We start from the raw sequence: 12,244 nt of genomic DNA, 5'->3' as shown, positions 1-12,244 counted from the left end.
ATAGACATTGAAACACACATTGAACCCACAAATCGACACTCAGGACGAAAACAAAGCCATTTGTAAATACTAGCTGTAAGTCATATTTACAAGAAGCACGTCGCAATAGGGTTCCAAAAGACTGCAAAAAACACAGCCCAACAGACTGCTGTATGTGCACGAAGCCACAATACACTTAATTCACTAGCTTTGGCTGGCAGAACACCAAAAATCGTTCTGCATATCTCCATTCATAAAATTGGGCAGAACAAAGGATCCTTGTTTTGTATTATGTCATATTTTAATTCCCTGGGGATACCAAATCACCAAGGAAGAAATATGTTTTTAAAACTGAACCTATTTAGATATCCCCTTTAGGGGAAGCCGGCTAATACAAACGTATACAAAGTTGGCCAACACAAAGCTCCAAATTTGCTCAGATCAGGCATCTTATAGCTCACTAATCTAGCTTCAACCTTCAAGGGGCTATCTCTATCGATACACTCGTAAATATACAAGACCCTCGGTTTTCGAAAATTGCAATCTTCAAATAAAACTAAGGACAATCAAACTAAGAACCAATCAAAATCCAAAAATCAAAGAACAAAGGACTGGGAGCGAGCCACTTATACTTAACTCTTACTTTTACTAATCAAAATATTATCCAGATTCTAACTGTCAAGTTCTACATGACCTAATGGTCTTTTTAAGAATACTCACGCAAAAAGGTTATCAGTCAGGAGTGACATCATGTGGAGGATCAAAAATCAGGAAGATCAGAAATATACTGGGCCGCAGAACGAAAGAATCTTCAGAATCCCCGTGCACAGAGTACCTTCTTACTAGAATCCTGTTGTTCTGTCCTCCTCAGTTTATTTCAGTCTCCTGGCACAATCACTCCCACAGAAAGTCACTTCTCTGATGATCCCCGCGTTAGGGCGCCAACTGAAGAACTTGGTAATTTTTGCTCTCAGGAATACTTACTAATATAACAAGAACTTGGCACAGACTCTGAAAATATGAAAAGACATCTTTATTAAATTTAACATAGTGAGGCCACGTCACCCAGAAGCCGTAGCAAGTAAATGAGGTAGTCTGAGGAACACAGAGGACAGAGGCCTTTTATATGTTTTTAGCGTTACATGACTCAGTACAAAAAAGAAAGGGGCAGTTCTAGCTTTTGCAAACATGCAAAAACCCAACATTCCTTCTTACACAAGCTGCAGAAACCCATAATAAAAACCCAGCACATCCCCATCGTAAACAGGCCATAAAGAAGGGAGCAGAGACAGGTGTGAGTAAGATAAGACAGGGTGTGTGCGCGATGAAAAGGTTTATGGCATGTTGTGCCTTGATGCTATCTCGCTCGGCCACTGGGAAAGGAACTGGCAGGTTCGGCCTCGGGCAATGGTTTCAGCTTGCCCAGGTCGCAGAGAAGTCAACCAAGGTGTTCATGTCCTTTGGAATCATGTTTGGCTTTAATCATTGGCCTATGCAAGGGCAACTCACAAAATGGCTGCCGTACACAAAATGGAAGCCGAGGGTTCAGGGCGCAAATGACGATTTCGAGGTGAAATCGTCACTCGGATATGACGGAAATGCTTGTACATAGTGTACTAGCCATTTTCGGTCTTTTGATATCAAAATCGTCATGATACGACAATGTTTATGACACAGGTCCAAAATTTTCAGTACCACAGATGGCATCTCTAAATTTTCATGATCCAACCATTTTTAATTGCCTTTAACTCAAGATCCACTCCCTTGACTGAGGCTAGGTATTTCTTCCAGGCGCCTGGCTTTTTATCCGATGCCCTCACTAGTAGTTCATCAACCAACTGGTTCCGTTCAACCAAAAGATAAACATCTACTTCTGCGAAAAATGTAAACAGTACACTGTAGGAACTTAGCAGAATAAAATCATTAAAAATCAATTGCGACATTTCAGCTACAGTCACCCATTTACCATTTCTCAAGAAATCCAGAACTTTAAGAAATCTGGCCGCTGCCCATTTTGGCGCAAGATGTAATGATTGTTTAACCACAGCCAAAGGCAGGATCCCTTCTAACAATGTAGCTGAATTAATTACAGAAATTGAATATCTTTTGAACATAGCCTGCCGTTTTTTAAAAAAACAGTGAAGGCACTTATAACTAACAAGTTTCGGGGGATCTAAAAATCAACAAGGGGGAATGAATTTGACTGTCTTTACACATCAAATTCATAAAACTATTGCAAAAGAAGTTAGATTGCGGTAAAAATTTAAATCTAGACAAATATTGTGCAAAATATGCATAATAATAATCCCTAAGATTTGGGAGAACTAGCCCTCCCTGATCCAGGTCTTGATATAAAGTGCTGAGTGCTATACGAGGTGGTTTTTTTGCCCAAAGGAAGGCTGTAAACATAGAGTCTACCGGAGTAAAAAAAGGAACCTGATAAAGTGCATGGAATAGTAGAAAAGAGAAAGTTAAACAATGGAAGAACAGACATTTTAATTAGGGCCACTCTCCCCAAAATAGAAAGAGGCAGCAAGCTCCACCGAGAAAACAAACCCTGAACTGTCCTAAGAAGAGGAGCTAAATTCAATTGATATAACTTGCTAACAGACTCAGTAAAGAATACCCCAAGGTATCTCTTTGGATTAGTATTGACCGAGGTAAGAATATGCGGGTGCAGATCTAAAGCTACCCTCCCGCATTGCACAACTGCGGTCTTCCTTTTATTAATACAATAGCCACCTAAGGCCTCAAAGTCTTCAAAAAGTTGGCTTGGACCTCTATTTTTGGTTTACTTATAAGCATGATGTCATCTGCATACAATTTAAATTTTGGTATTGATGGAATTGGGGGACAAATATCAGCACAGTTCCTAATTGCTATCCCCAAGGGCTCGATAAAAAAACCAAATAGAACTGGCGATAACGGGCAACCTTGTCTTGTGCCTCGTTTAATTTTAAGCATCCCTGCCACAGCCGTATTGATAACTACGTTAGCTACAGCATCAGCATAAAGATTACGGATCAAAGATATAATCTGCCCTGGAATACCAAAATGCTGCAAGATTGTAAGCCTTCTCGGCATCTAACAATAACACCAACACTGGTATCTTCTATATATCAAAATAATCCAAGGCCTCTGTCAAAAAGTGAGTATTCGTAACTAATTGTCTGCCAGCGATAAAACCATTGTGATCCGAATGGATCAATTTTGCCGAATGCTGATTAAACCTGAGTGACAAAAGCTTGGTGACAATTTTGTAATCAGAATTTAATAGCGTTATTGGGCGATAGGAATTAGGATCCCTGGTACTCTTGCCCTTCTTCACAAAGCTCACTATGTTCCCCTGTCTAAAAGATTCTGGAACTACTCCTCCCTCTAACATAGAATTTACCAATTGAAGAAATAATTCTGAAAAAAGCCAAAAAAAACTTTATACAATTCTGATGGAAGCCCATCCGGACCACAGGCCTTACCATTAGGTAAATTCTTAACAACATCCTCCAACTCTTTCATAGAAGAGGGATTGGCCATAGATAATTTATCTATTTCTGAGAGTATTGGAGGTTGATTGTCATAGAGAAATTTTTCCAATAATAGCCCATCTACCGTCTGAAGCTTACCATAAATGGACTCGTAGTGATTGAGCATTATTTCCCCAATTTTCAACGGGTCCTCTGTACACGAGGCAGTCAAGGGAAAAGTTAATGCTTTAACTTGATTTGCCGCCGCCTGCTCCCTGGCCTGCCCCGCCAGGAGTCTGCCCGTGAAATTGCTCTCCTCGTATGTCTTCTGACGATACTGTTGAAAAACAGTTTACTTTGAGTGTAATAAGCAGAACTTAATTCACGTTTGGCCTGTCTTTTGTTAGAAACAGAGGTATTATGTAGACAGGCCTCGTGCGTACTTGAATCTTATATTCAAGATTTTTCTTATCCTCTCTAACTTTCTTTAAAATTGCTGCATCCTTTCCAATAATTAACCCACTGATAAAAGCCTTTAGTGAATCCCATACTACATTTATTGGAGCAGACTTATTATTCAGGATTATAAATTCTTCGATTTCTGACCCCATAGATTTCACCCAATCCTCATCATTGAAATATTGTTTATTTAATATCCAACACTTCGGGGGGCCTAACCCCAATCCCCAAATCTATCTTCAATGCCAGCATTGCATGATCGGAGAATCCGTTATAAAAACATTTTTGCTGGATTAAATGTAAAAAACCTTAAAAGAATTCAGTTTTGCCTGTCTTTCCCCTTGATCCTCTAATTGAGGATTCATAAGAATGTTAAATTCCCCCCCTACAATTTTGTCCCCGGGAACCTGAATTAAGGATTGACACAATTCCTCATAGGCTTTAGGACTGTCTTCCACCGGTGCATAAAAACTAATAAATGTTAACAGTCTATATCTTTCTCTAAATGAACATGTAACCCAGCACCAGCGCCCATGTTGATCTTTACCAAAATTAACAGTCAACTTGTAGATTTTTGCTCACCAATATGGCAGTCCCTCTATGAGAGGCCAAGGACGATGGAAATCCCCATTAAGCTGCCCAAGATCTACACATGGGAAATTCTGGAAGTTTTACGGTCTAAATATGGGTTTCTTGCAAGAGAATCACCCCCGGATTTTCAGTTTTTAACCACATTTCAATTGCCCGCATTTTCTTTTGATTGTTCAGACCGTTAACATTAAATGAAACTACTTTCAACAATTGCTTATTAGCCATAAATAGAGCAAAACCAAAACTTTAACCCGCCACCATCTTACCTAGAGTCATTTTAGTCAATAGATGCATGCAATCAACACAAACTTGGGCAATAACAGGCTTCATTTCCCCCCTTTTTATATTGTGACCCTCCCCCCTAAAAAGTGAACCCTCTTCCATACCCCGAATGTTGGCCCTTCCTTCCTCCCAGTCAGCCACAGTTCCCTTCCCCTAACAACTCAGGTGTCTTGTTATTACACCCCTAGGACCCCTCCTCCTTCCCCCGTGCATAGTGTGCAAAAAACCTTGGCATACATCGAGTCACATCTAGTAATTCATTCGAAGCATTTAGAGAATAATTGATTACTCCAGATTCTTAGAACTTCATTAAGCTTACAGCCTTTAATACCTACAACTACCTTCTATCCAGAACCAAATAAAAAAAAAAAAATTACTTAGCTAACCATTCCTATATTTGGCATCCACGGGTTCTAGCTCTATTCTATATCCGTTCACCCCTTATGACCCTGTGAAATTTCTTTCAACAATTCCTGAGCTTCATCTTAGTCTGATAACATATAAAATATGCCTTTCACCTACACTTTGAATTTGGATTGTTGAGAAATAGTGGCCTGGGCACCATGGGCTTTGAATAGATGGAGAATTTTCACAAATTCCTTCCTCCTACGCGCCCCTGCTGCTGACATATCTGAAAAAATCTGGCACTTAGTTGTTTCATTAACTGCAAATGGTCTTTGCTGAATCGCTTTAGATAGTATCCTTTCTTTTATATGAAAGTCCGTAAAATGTAGAAGAATTGTACGTGGCAGCGTAGAGTTAGGAAAGGGGTGGGCAGGTACCCGGTGCGCCTGAGTTATAGTCAGGTCCACTTCATACTCTGGGATTACTTTTTGTTTTATGAATGATATCACCCATTGAACTGTGTTCGAACCTTCTAGACCTTCAGGGACTCCAACTATTCGGAGGTTAGATCTTCGTGTATAATTTTCCAGTTCATACAGTTTTATTTTGAGCTCCCGTTTGCTTTTGTTTACCACCTTAACCTCATCTCTAACCTCCGTCATCTGGTCCTCGAGAGTTGAGATTCGGGCCTCGGCTTCTTGAAGTCTAAGTGGGAAGCTTGAGTCTGCCTCTTCAATCTTCTCCAGCCACTGATGGATAGAGGCTAGCTCAGCTCTCTGAAATCTTTTCAGTTCTCGAACCTCGTCCAAGATTAGATTTAACATATCTTTCACCGTCATCTGGACCTCACTTGCTGCTTCAGTGTCCAGGCTCAGAATGGGACTGAAGGGATCGATTGTGCAAGATGGCCGAATATTTATGTGTTCATCTGTTAGACCTGACATCATTGGCATGAATCTCCCTTCCATTTTTTGACGGATTGCCTCCTCTGTGTTGATATGTTTTTGCTGGATTTATGCTTTGGGCACTGTGCCACTGCTAATCAGTGCCACAGTGCAAGTGCTCCCAACGTTAAATTGATGTACCGATTGGTTATTCCACAATTGTGTTATTTGATTTACTGTCAGCCCCTAGTACAGTGCACCATGTGTGCCCAGGGCTTGTAGATCAAAAACTGCTGGTGGGCTTGCAGCACTGGTTGTGCCACCCACAGAAGCAGCCTGTAAAGTGTGTCTAAGGCCTGCCATTGCAAGGCCTGTGTGCAGTCTAGAACTGCCATATCGACTTGGCCAAGTGCACCCACTTGCCAGTCCCTAAACCTTCCCTGTGCTTCATATTAGACACCGCTATGGTAGGCCCAAGGGCAGGGTGCAGTGTAAGTATAAGGTAGGACATACTCTGATGTGTGTAGATGTTCTAATAGTGAATTACAGCCATTTTCGTTTTTCACTATTGAAGGCTACCTGTTCTCATAGGCCAGAATGGGCAGTGAAGCTTATTACATTCTTATAATCCTAACTGACTCAGGGAACATGGTAGAAATTCGAATTTAGTATGCCTGAACTCAGAATAATAAAATACATCTTTATTTTAATATTCTGTGTTTGCAAATACAACTTTTAGAAAGTAGGCATTTGCTTGCCTAACCATTTGAGCCCGCCTCTGCTGAGTTGTGTATTGCTTGTCTGGGTGTGTGTTTGACAGGGCTGGGGAAATTTCAGGAGACAGTCTGTGACAGCTCAGTGGTGAATAGGGAGAAATACATCCAGATGGGAGGGGGGGGGGGGAGTGCACCTGGGACCTGAATAGGGCTGGGCCTTCCCTCTACAATGCTGGCTCCACCCCCTGTGGCTTGTCTGCTGTCTCTGCCCTGCACAGTGAAAGGAAGAGGAGAGTCATGTCAACAAAGTGCTCAGGAACTGGTTTGAACTAGGCAGAAGCCTGTCTGCCTTCAGAGAACAAAGTATTTTGGGGTATAAATATTGGGACCCAGCACCACAGACTTTAGATCACTTCTGGAACAAGAAACCTTTATGCCAAGGAGAAGAACCAAGGAAGCTGCAGGAGTTTGGACTGCCCCTCTGGCAGTGTGCTGTATGCTGGGTTGGCCTGCAGTGCTTGCTTTATTGCCAACGGAAAGGAGAAGGAACTTTGTAAGGACTTCCATCTACAGAATATTCTCCAAGGGCTTGAACTGTGCTTGCCTCCTGCTGAAGTCTCAGGGCCAAAAGACTTCACCTCCAGCTCCCTCCTGAATTTCCTTGCTGGGAATTCTGACTCCAGTCACTTGCGTGCCGCTGGGAGCTGGAAGCGCGACGCATCTCGAAGAAGCGTGTTGCTGCCGCAGCTGAAATCATCGCAACGCCGGAGAAGCGAGCCTTCGCCGCATCTCCCTGGAAGCGTGTGTTCATCAAAGCTGCCTGCTGTCGCATCGCTGGAGAAGCGTGACGCCATTGAGAGAGTCGCCATCGCATCGCCGGAGAAGCGCGTCACAGGGCCTGTTGCAGCTCCAAAAGTACAGAGTCGCCGCAAGGTTGCCAGGGTGTCATCGCATCGTCATCGCCGCATCAAGGGTGCCATCTTCTTGCATAGCAACTGGATCATCGCATCGCATCAAAGCGCCATCTTGCGCACCGCAACTGGCCCGCAGGCCAGAATCCGTGCATCACCTCCACACCGGTAAAGCTAACGACGAGTCCCCTACTCTGAGCAAGCATTGAGGAAGGACGCAACCGTTCCCCTGGGTCACGGAACCGACGCATCTCCCCTTCTGGAAGTCTTTTTGTTTACACTGCGTTACGCATCCAGGTACTTTGTCAAGAACTTTGTCGCATCTACCATCAACTTGAACTAAGAGACTTGAATCATCTTTAAGTAATCTTAAGTGTAGTATTGTGGATGTTTGTCATTTGTGGTCTTGTGTTTAAGTCTATATAAAGAATACTTAATTTTATAAAACCTGTTGTGTGTCCATCTGTAGTGTTATCACTGTATTACTGTGTATATTCACAAATGCTTAACACACTGCCTCCGAGATAAACCTGTCTGCTCGTGCCAAGCTACAAAGGGGGTGAGCAGGGGTTATTAAGGAGTGTAATCCCCTTATCCTGACTTAGAAGTAAGGGTCCCTATTTAGACAAAGGTGAATACCATTGCCAACCAGAGACCCCCAGATCTAACATCATCCATAGACAGTGGTGAGTCAGCCTTCTGTAATGAAGTTGTATCTGGGTTTCAGCAAACAAAGGTTTCGATTTCGAGGGATCACGGATGTTAAAGCTACCCTTAGACTGGTTATAGCCTTGTGTTGATTCGATGTTTCCAAGACAAGGGTCCGTTTGCACAATCAGCAGCGATGACTCTTCGTCTTGGTGAAGTATCGGACCCGGCAGTAGTACGGTATTTAACCCAGGGCCAGCTGTAGCAGGGCCAATTATAACCGGCTTTACTTGTGATGAAATAGTCCCAGATTGACAAGTCAATAAGCTTTCACCTGTAGGCTGCAGAGTTCGAACAGGGCTTACAGGAGTTTGCGCATTGGGTTTTTTAACAAAAAGAGGGAATTGCTTTGGCATCTTGGCAGCAGCAGTGTTATCTTTTTTAGGGCCAGTATTATCCAACTGAGTTATTTAAGAACTAGCAATCATCCCATTCTTAACATCCAGTGTCGTATTTGCTAGGAGACTTGTCTCATTTAAGGATTTCATGGAAGGTTACTGTTGCTCATCTGAGCTCTGGAATGTGGGGTTGAGCCCGGGCGGCTTACCGGAGGATTTCTTGCCCGTCATTTTGGCTGCCTCTTTTGCTTCTTTTGCCTGAAGCTGGCGAGTTCTAGCTTTAATCCGCGCATTCAACTATTTGCCCATTTTCTCCTGTTCCCCTGTACTCTGCCCAAGTAATTTCGTGCTTTAACAGGCCAGGTTTCCTGACTTCGCTCTACAGGTGCCACCGCAGGGCGACGTCCTTATAAACCTCAACAGGGGGTGCAGTTGCAATTAGACAGACTGCAAGTTTTTTCCAGAGCCACCCCAGCTCAAGTTCAAGCTCCAGCTCAGGGTCAAACCATTTAGAAAGCCTGTCTATTCCAGAGAGGCCCCACGACTTCTAGAAACTGCTTCAGAAATTATGGCCAATTCACTAACCGCCAGAACACATGAGCAGTCTACAGTTTGCAGTCCCAAAAGCAGCACGCTGTACACAAAATTCCGTTTAGCTAACAGGTCTCCACATTTTTCTTCAAAGCAGCATACTATGCAGCATATTATGTGTTAGGAATTTATCGCCTCCTTTAGTCCTTTAATTCACCAGTTTATGGCTACAAAACACAGGTGACTGCCATGGGGCCATCTTATGTCTCTTAAAAAATCTTGTGTCTCAAAACAATATCAGGCTCACCGAAAAGGCCACCCTCCTACCTTCATCCAGACTTGATTCACTTTTAGCCTTCAATACTTCAAAGCGTCTTGGATTCACTGCCCTTAAACGTTTCTCTGCGCTCAAAGCCTCCACTGGGCAGCTGCTGTCAAGCAGAAACGATGGAGAAAGACAAGGGGCGGGCGAAGCCTCCACACTCCGTGTAGCCCTCGGAGGTCAGCTGTGAGGGATATTTGGAATCGAAGCAAACACCTAGTCAAACGGCGTCATACACTCAGACCCCGCACCATCCCTGTCGCCGAAAACCGCAGATTCCTGCGCCTAGACCATATCAAACAATACCGGGAGTCGGCCGGAATGGCAGCCGTTCCGCGGAGGCAGCGCTGGGTCTAGGAAGCCCGATGAAGGTTTTTCTGCCGCTGCCCTCAATCAGCTCGCAGCACGCCAAACCAGCAAGCCGCCATCAGCAAGGGGGGAGGAGCATCACCCGGAACTACGCGCTCGCAGTAGCGCCATCCCTTCGCCAGCAGGAATGTCCCAATACCATTGAATTAATCTGTGTTAGATAAATTGCCCAAAATAAATAATGAATTAAACCCCCAGAATGCATTAATATGTTAATTCAAAACCCAGAGCTGGAACATTTTTGTCATAGTGGCATGGACTCCTCTGTTTCAACTTGCATTACCGGACATTTGTGATGTGATATTGTAGCATATCTAGAAAGTTTGTATGTGTTATGTGATAAGAGTGGGGAGAGCTCAGAGTGTTATGAATAACTTGATAGCAATGGAATCACAAACTCCTTGATGTGGGTCGGGCCTCTAAGCCTCCCTATCATGGGGTCCCCCTCATACACGTCCTAATTCACAGTGCTCACATCATGCAGCAGAGCTTGTATATTATGTGCAGAAACATCAAAGGTGGTGCTAGTCCACAGAAATGAAAGTAAGAAGTTGTTGTTAAAACTTGTGGAACATTCATTACTCATTTTTTCTTCTTAGCATACCGTCCTATGGTGAGGTAGTTGCCTGACCTGCTAACTTTAGAAGTGAAATGAACGTAGCCTTGCTGCAAGAGAACGAGGGTTTTTTGTGGATTTTGTATTACTGAATTTAAGCCTTAAGCTATTGCAATGGCACCAAGGCCCATACGCAGGAGGGGCCCACTGCACCAGCTGCTTCTTTCAGTCCTCGAAGCGATGTCCTGTGGGCATACCAATACGCTGTCTGTTTCTTAATACAAGAAACAGAAAGGTACTTGATGTTTCTTTATTGCACTCAAGTTGTGAAGACGTCTTTCACAAGGAACATTGATTGCTATTGCTGGATATAATTTGAGTTCCATTTTATCCTTTCTATTCTTGTTATTTTAACTGTTTATTAATACATTCTCATTTTTTCTGCCTTTCCGTATGATATATGTTGTTCTGCATTTACTGTGTACTGCATTTACTCAGTATGTATCTAATTACTTGATTAAGTTTGTGAATTTTATTCTCAAGCTACTGAATTTGTTCTGTCCTTATCTTCCTTACTTCTCAACTCTGTACGCTAATGAGTAAACTCTTGAATGCTGCTTGTGGTTTAGGCAGTTTACTGTATGGTTATTGCAGCTTATGCTACTTTGTGTTACTTGTTGTGTGATAACTATTGGCTACCCTGCATCTTCATTTACCACAATGGCGATGCGAATGGCATTACAGCTCAACCTAGAGGAGGAGGATGTGACCTAATGGTTAGGGCGGTGGACTTTAAATCTGCGGAACAGGGTTCGAGTCTGGGCAACCTGTTGTGATTCTGGGCAAATCCCTTAATCGCCCTGTACCTAACAAAAATGAATGTTTCCTCATGTAACGCAACTGGTGCTCATGTAAAGCGCTCTGATAGCTGATTTTGGGTCAAGTTCGTGCTACATAAAACTTCGAGGGTTAAAACAAACACTTATATGTCCTGGTGAGGGGGCAGGGGACATGCAACCTTGCTATTTCTACTTATTCTGGTGAGGAAGCATGTGATTGCACCCAAACCATACTTACTTTCACTTGTACTCAAATGTTACTTACTAGTACTACCTATTCTGTTCATAGGGGCTTGTACATTTCACCCAAACCATACTTGCTTTTATTTGTACTGAAATGTTAGTTGCTAGTACTACTTATTCGGGTGATGGGGCATTTGTGTTGCGCCCAAACCATACTGATGTATGTTTTAACATTTTAAATGCACCTAGATGATGTATTATGATGGGCTTGTTAGTTTCATTACTGCATTTTTTCTACTTACCATTGCTGGTGATGTAGCATTTTCTTTGCGCTCAAAACTTTTCTGTGGGGCAAATGGGTTGCACCTGCACGGGCATATGTTTTTGCAATGTATTGTATCTACCTATGTGGTTGGTTCACGGTGCAGGTGTATGGCACCCACTGGGGCACATGTATTGCACCCTTGTGCCATGTTGTTGAGTCTGTGACTCTAGTTTGAGGTGGCATGAATTTTTCAACTCACTATTTAACTGCCTGCTGAGGGGGGAGAGTGTGGGTGGTTCTCTCGTGTGACTTGTTCCCCTGTCCTTAGTATTCCTGTTAGGACATTTTGTCTATGTGTTTGTTATTTCTGACCTTGCATCATTATGATTTCCTTTTCTGGTCTGTTTATTTTATGTACTGTGGGTGTGAATTTTTACTTCCATCATTTGTCTTCAATATTACCTTCTTATCTGCATTGTTATTTTCTAATGCTTCCTTAAAG

This window comes from Lissotriton helveticus, chromosome 3_1, assembly GCF_964261635.1.
Source record: "Lissotriton helveticus chromosome 3_1, aLisHel1.1, whole genome shotgun sequence".
Taxonomy (NCBI): domain Eukaryota; kingdom Metazoa; phylum Chordata; class Amphibia; order Caudata; family Salamandridae; genus Lissotriton; species Lissotriton helveticus.
Note: the sequence above shows the minus strand (reverse complement) of the source record.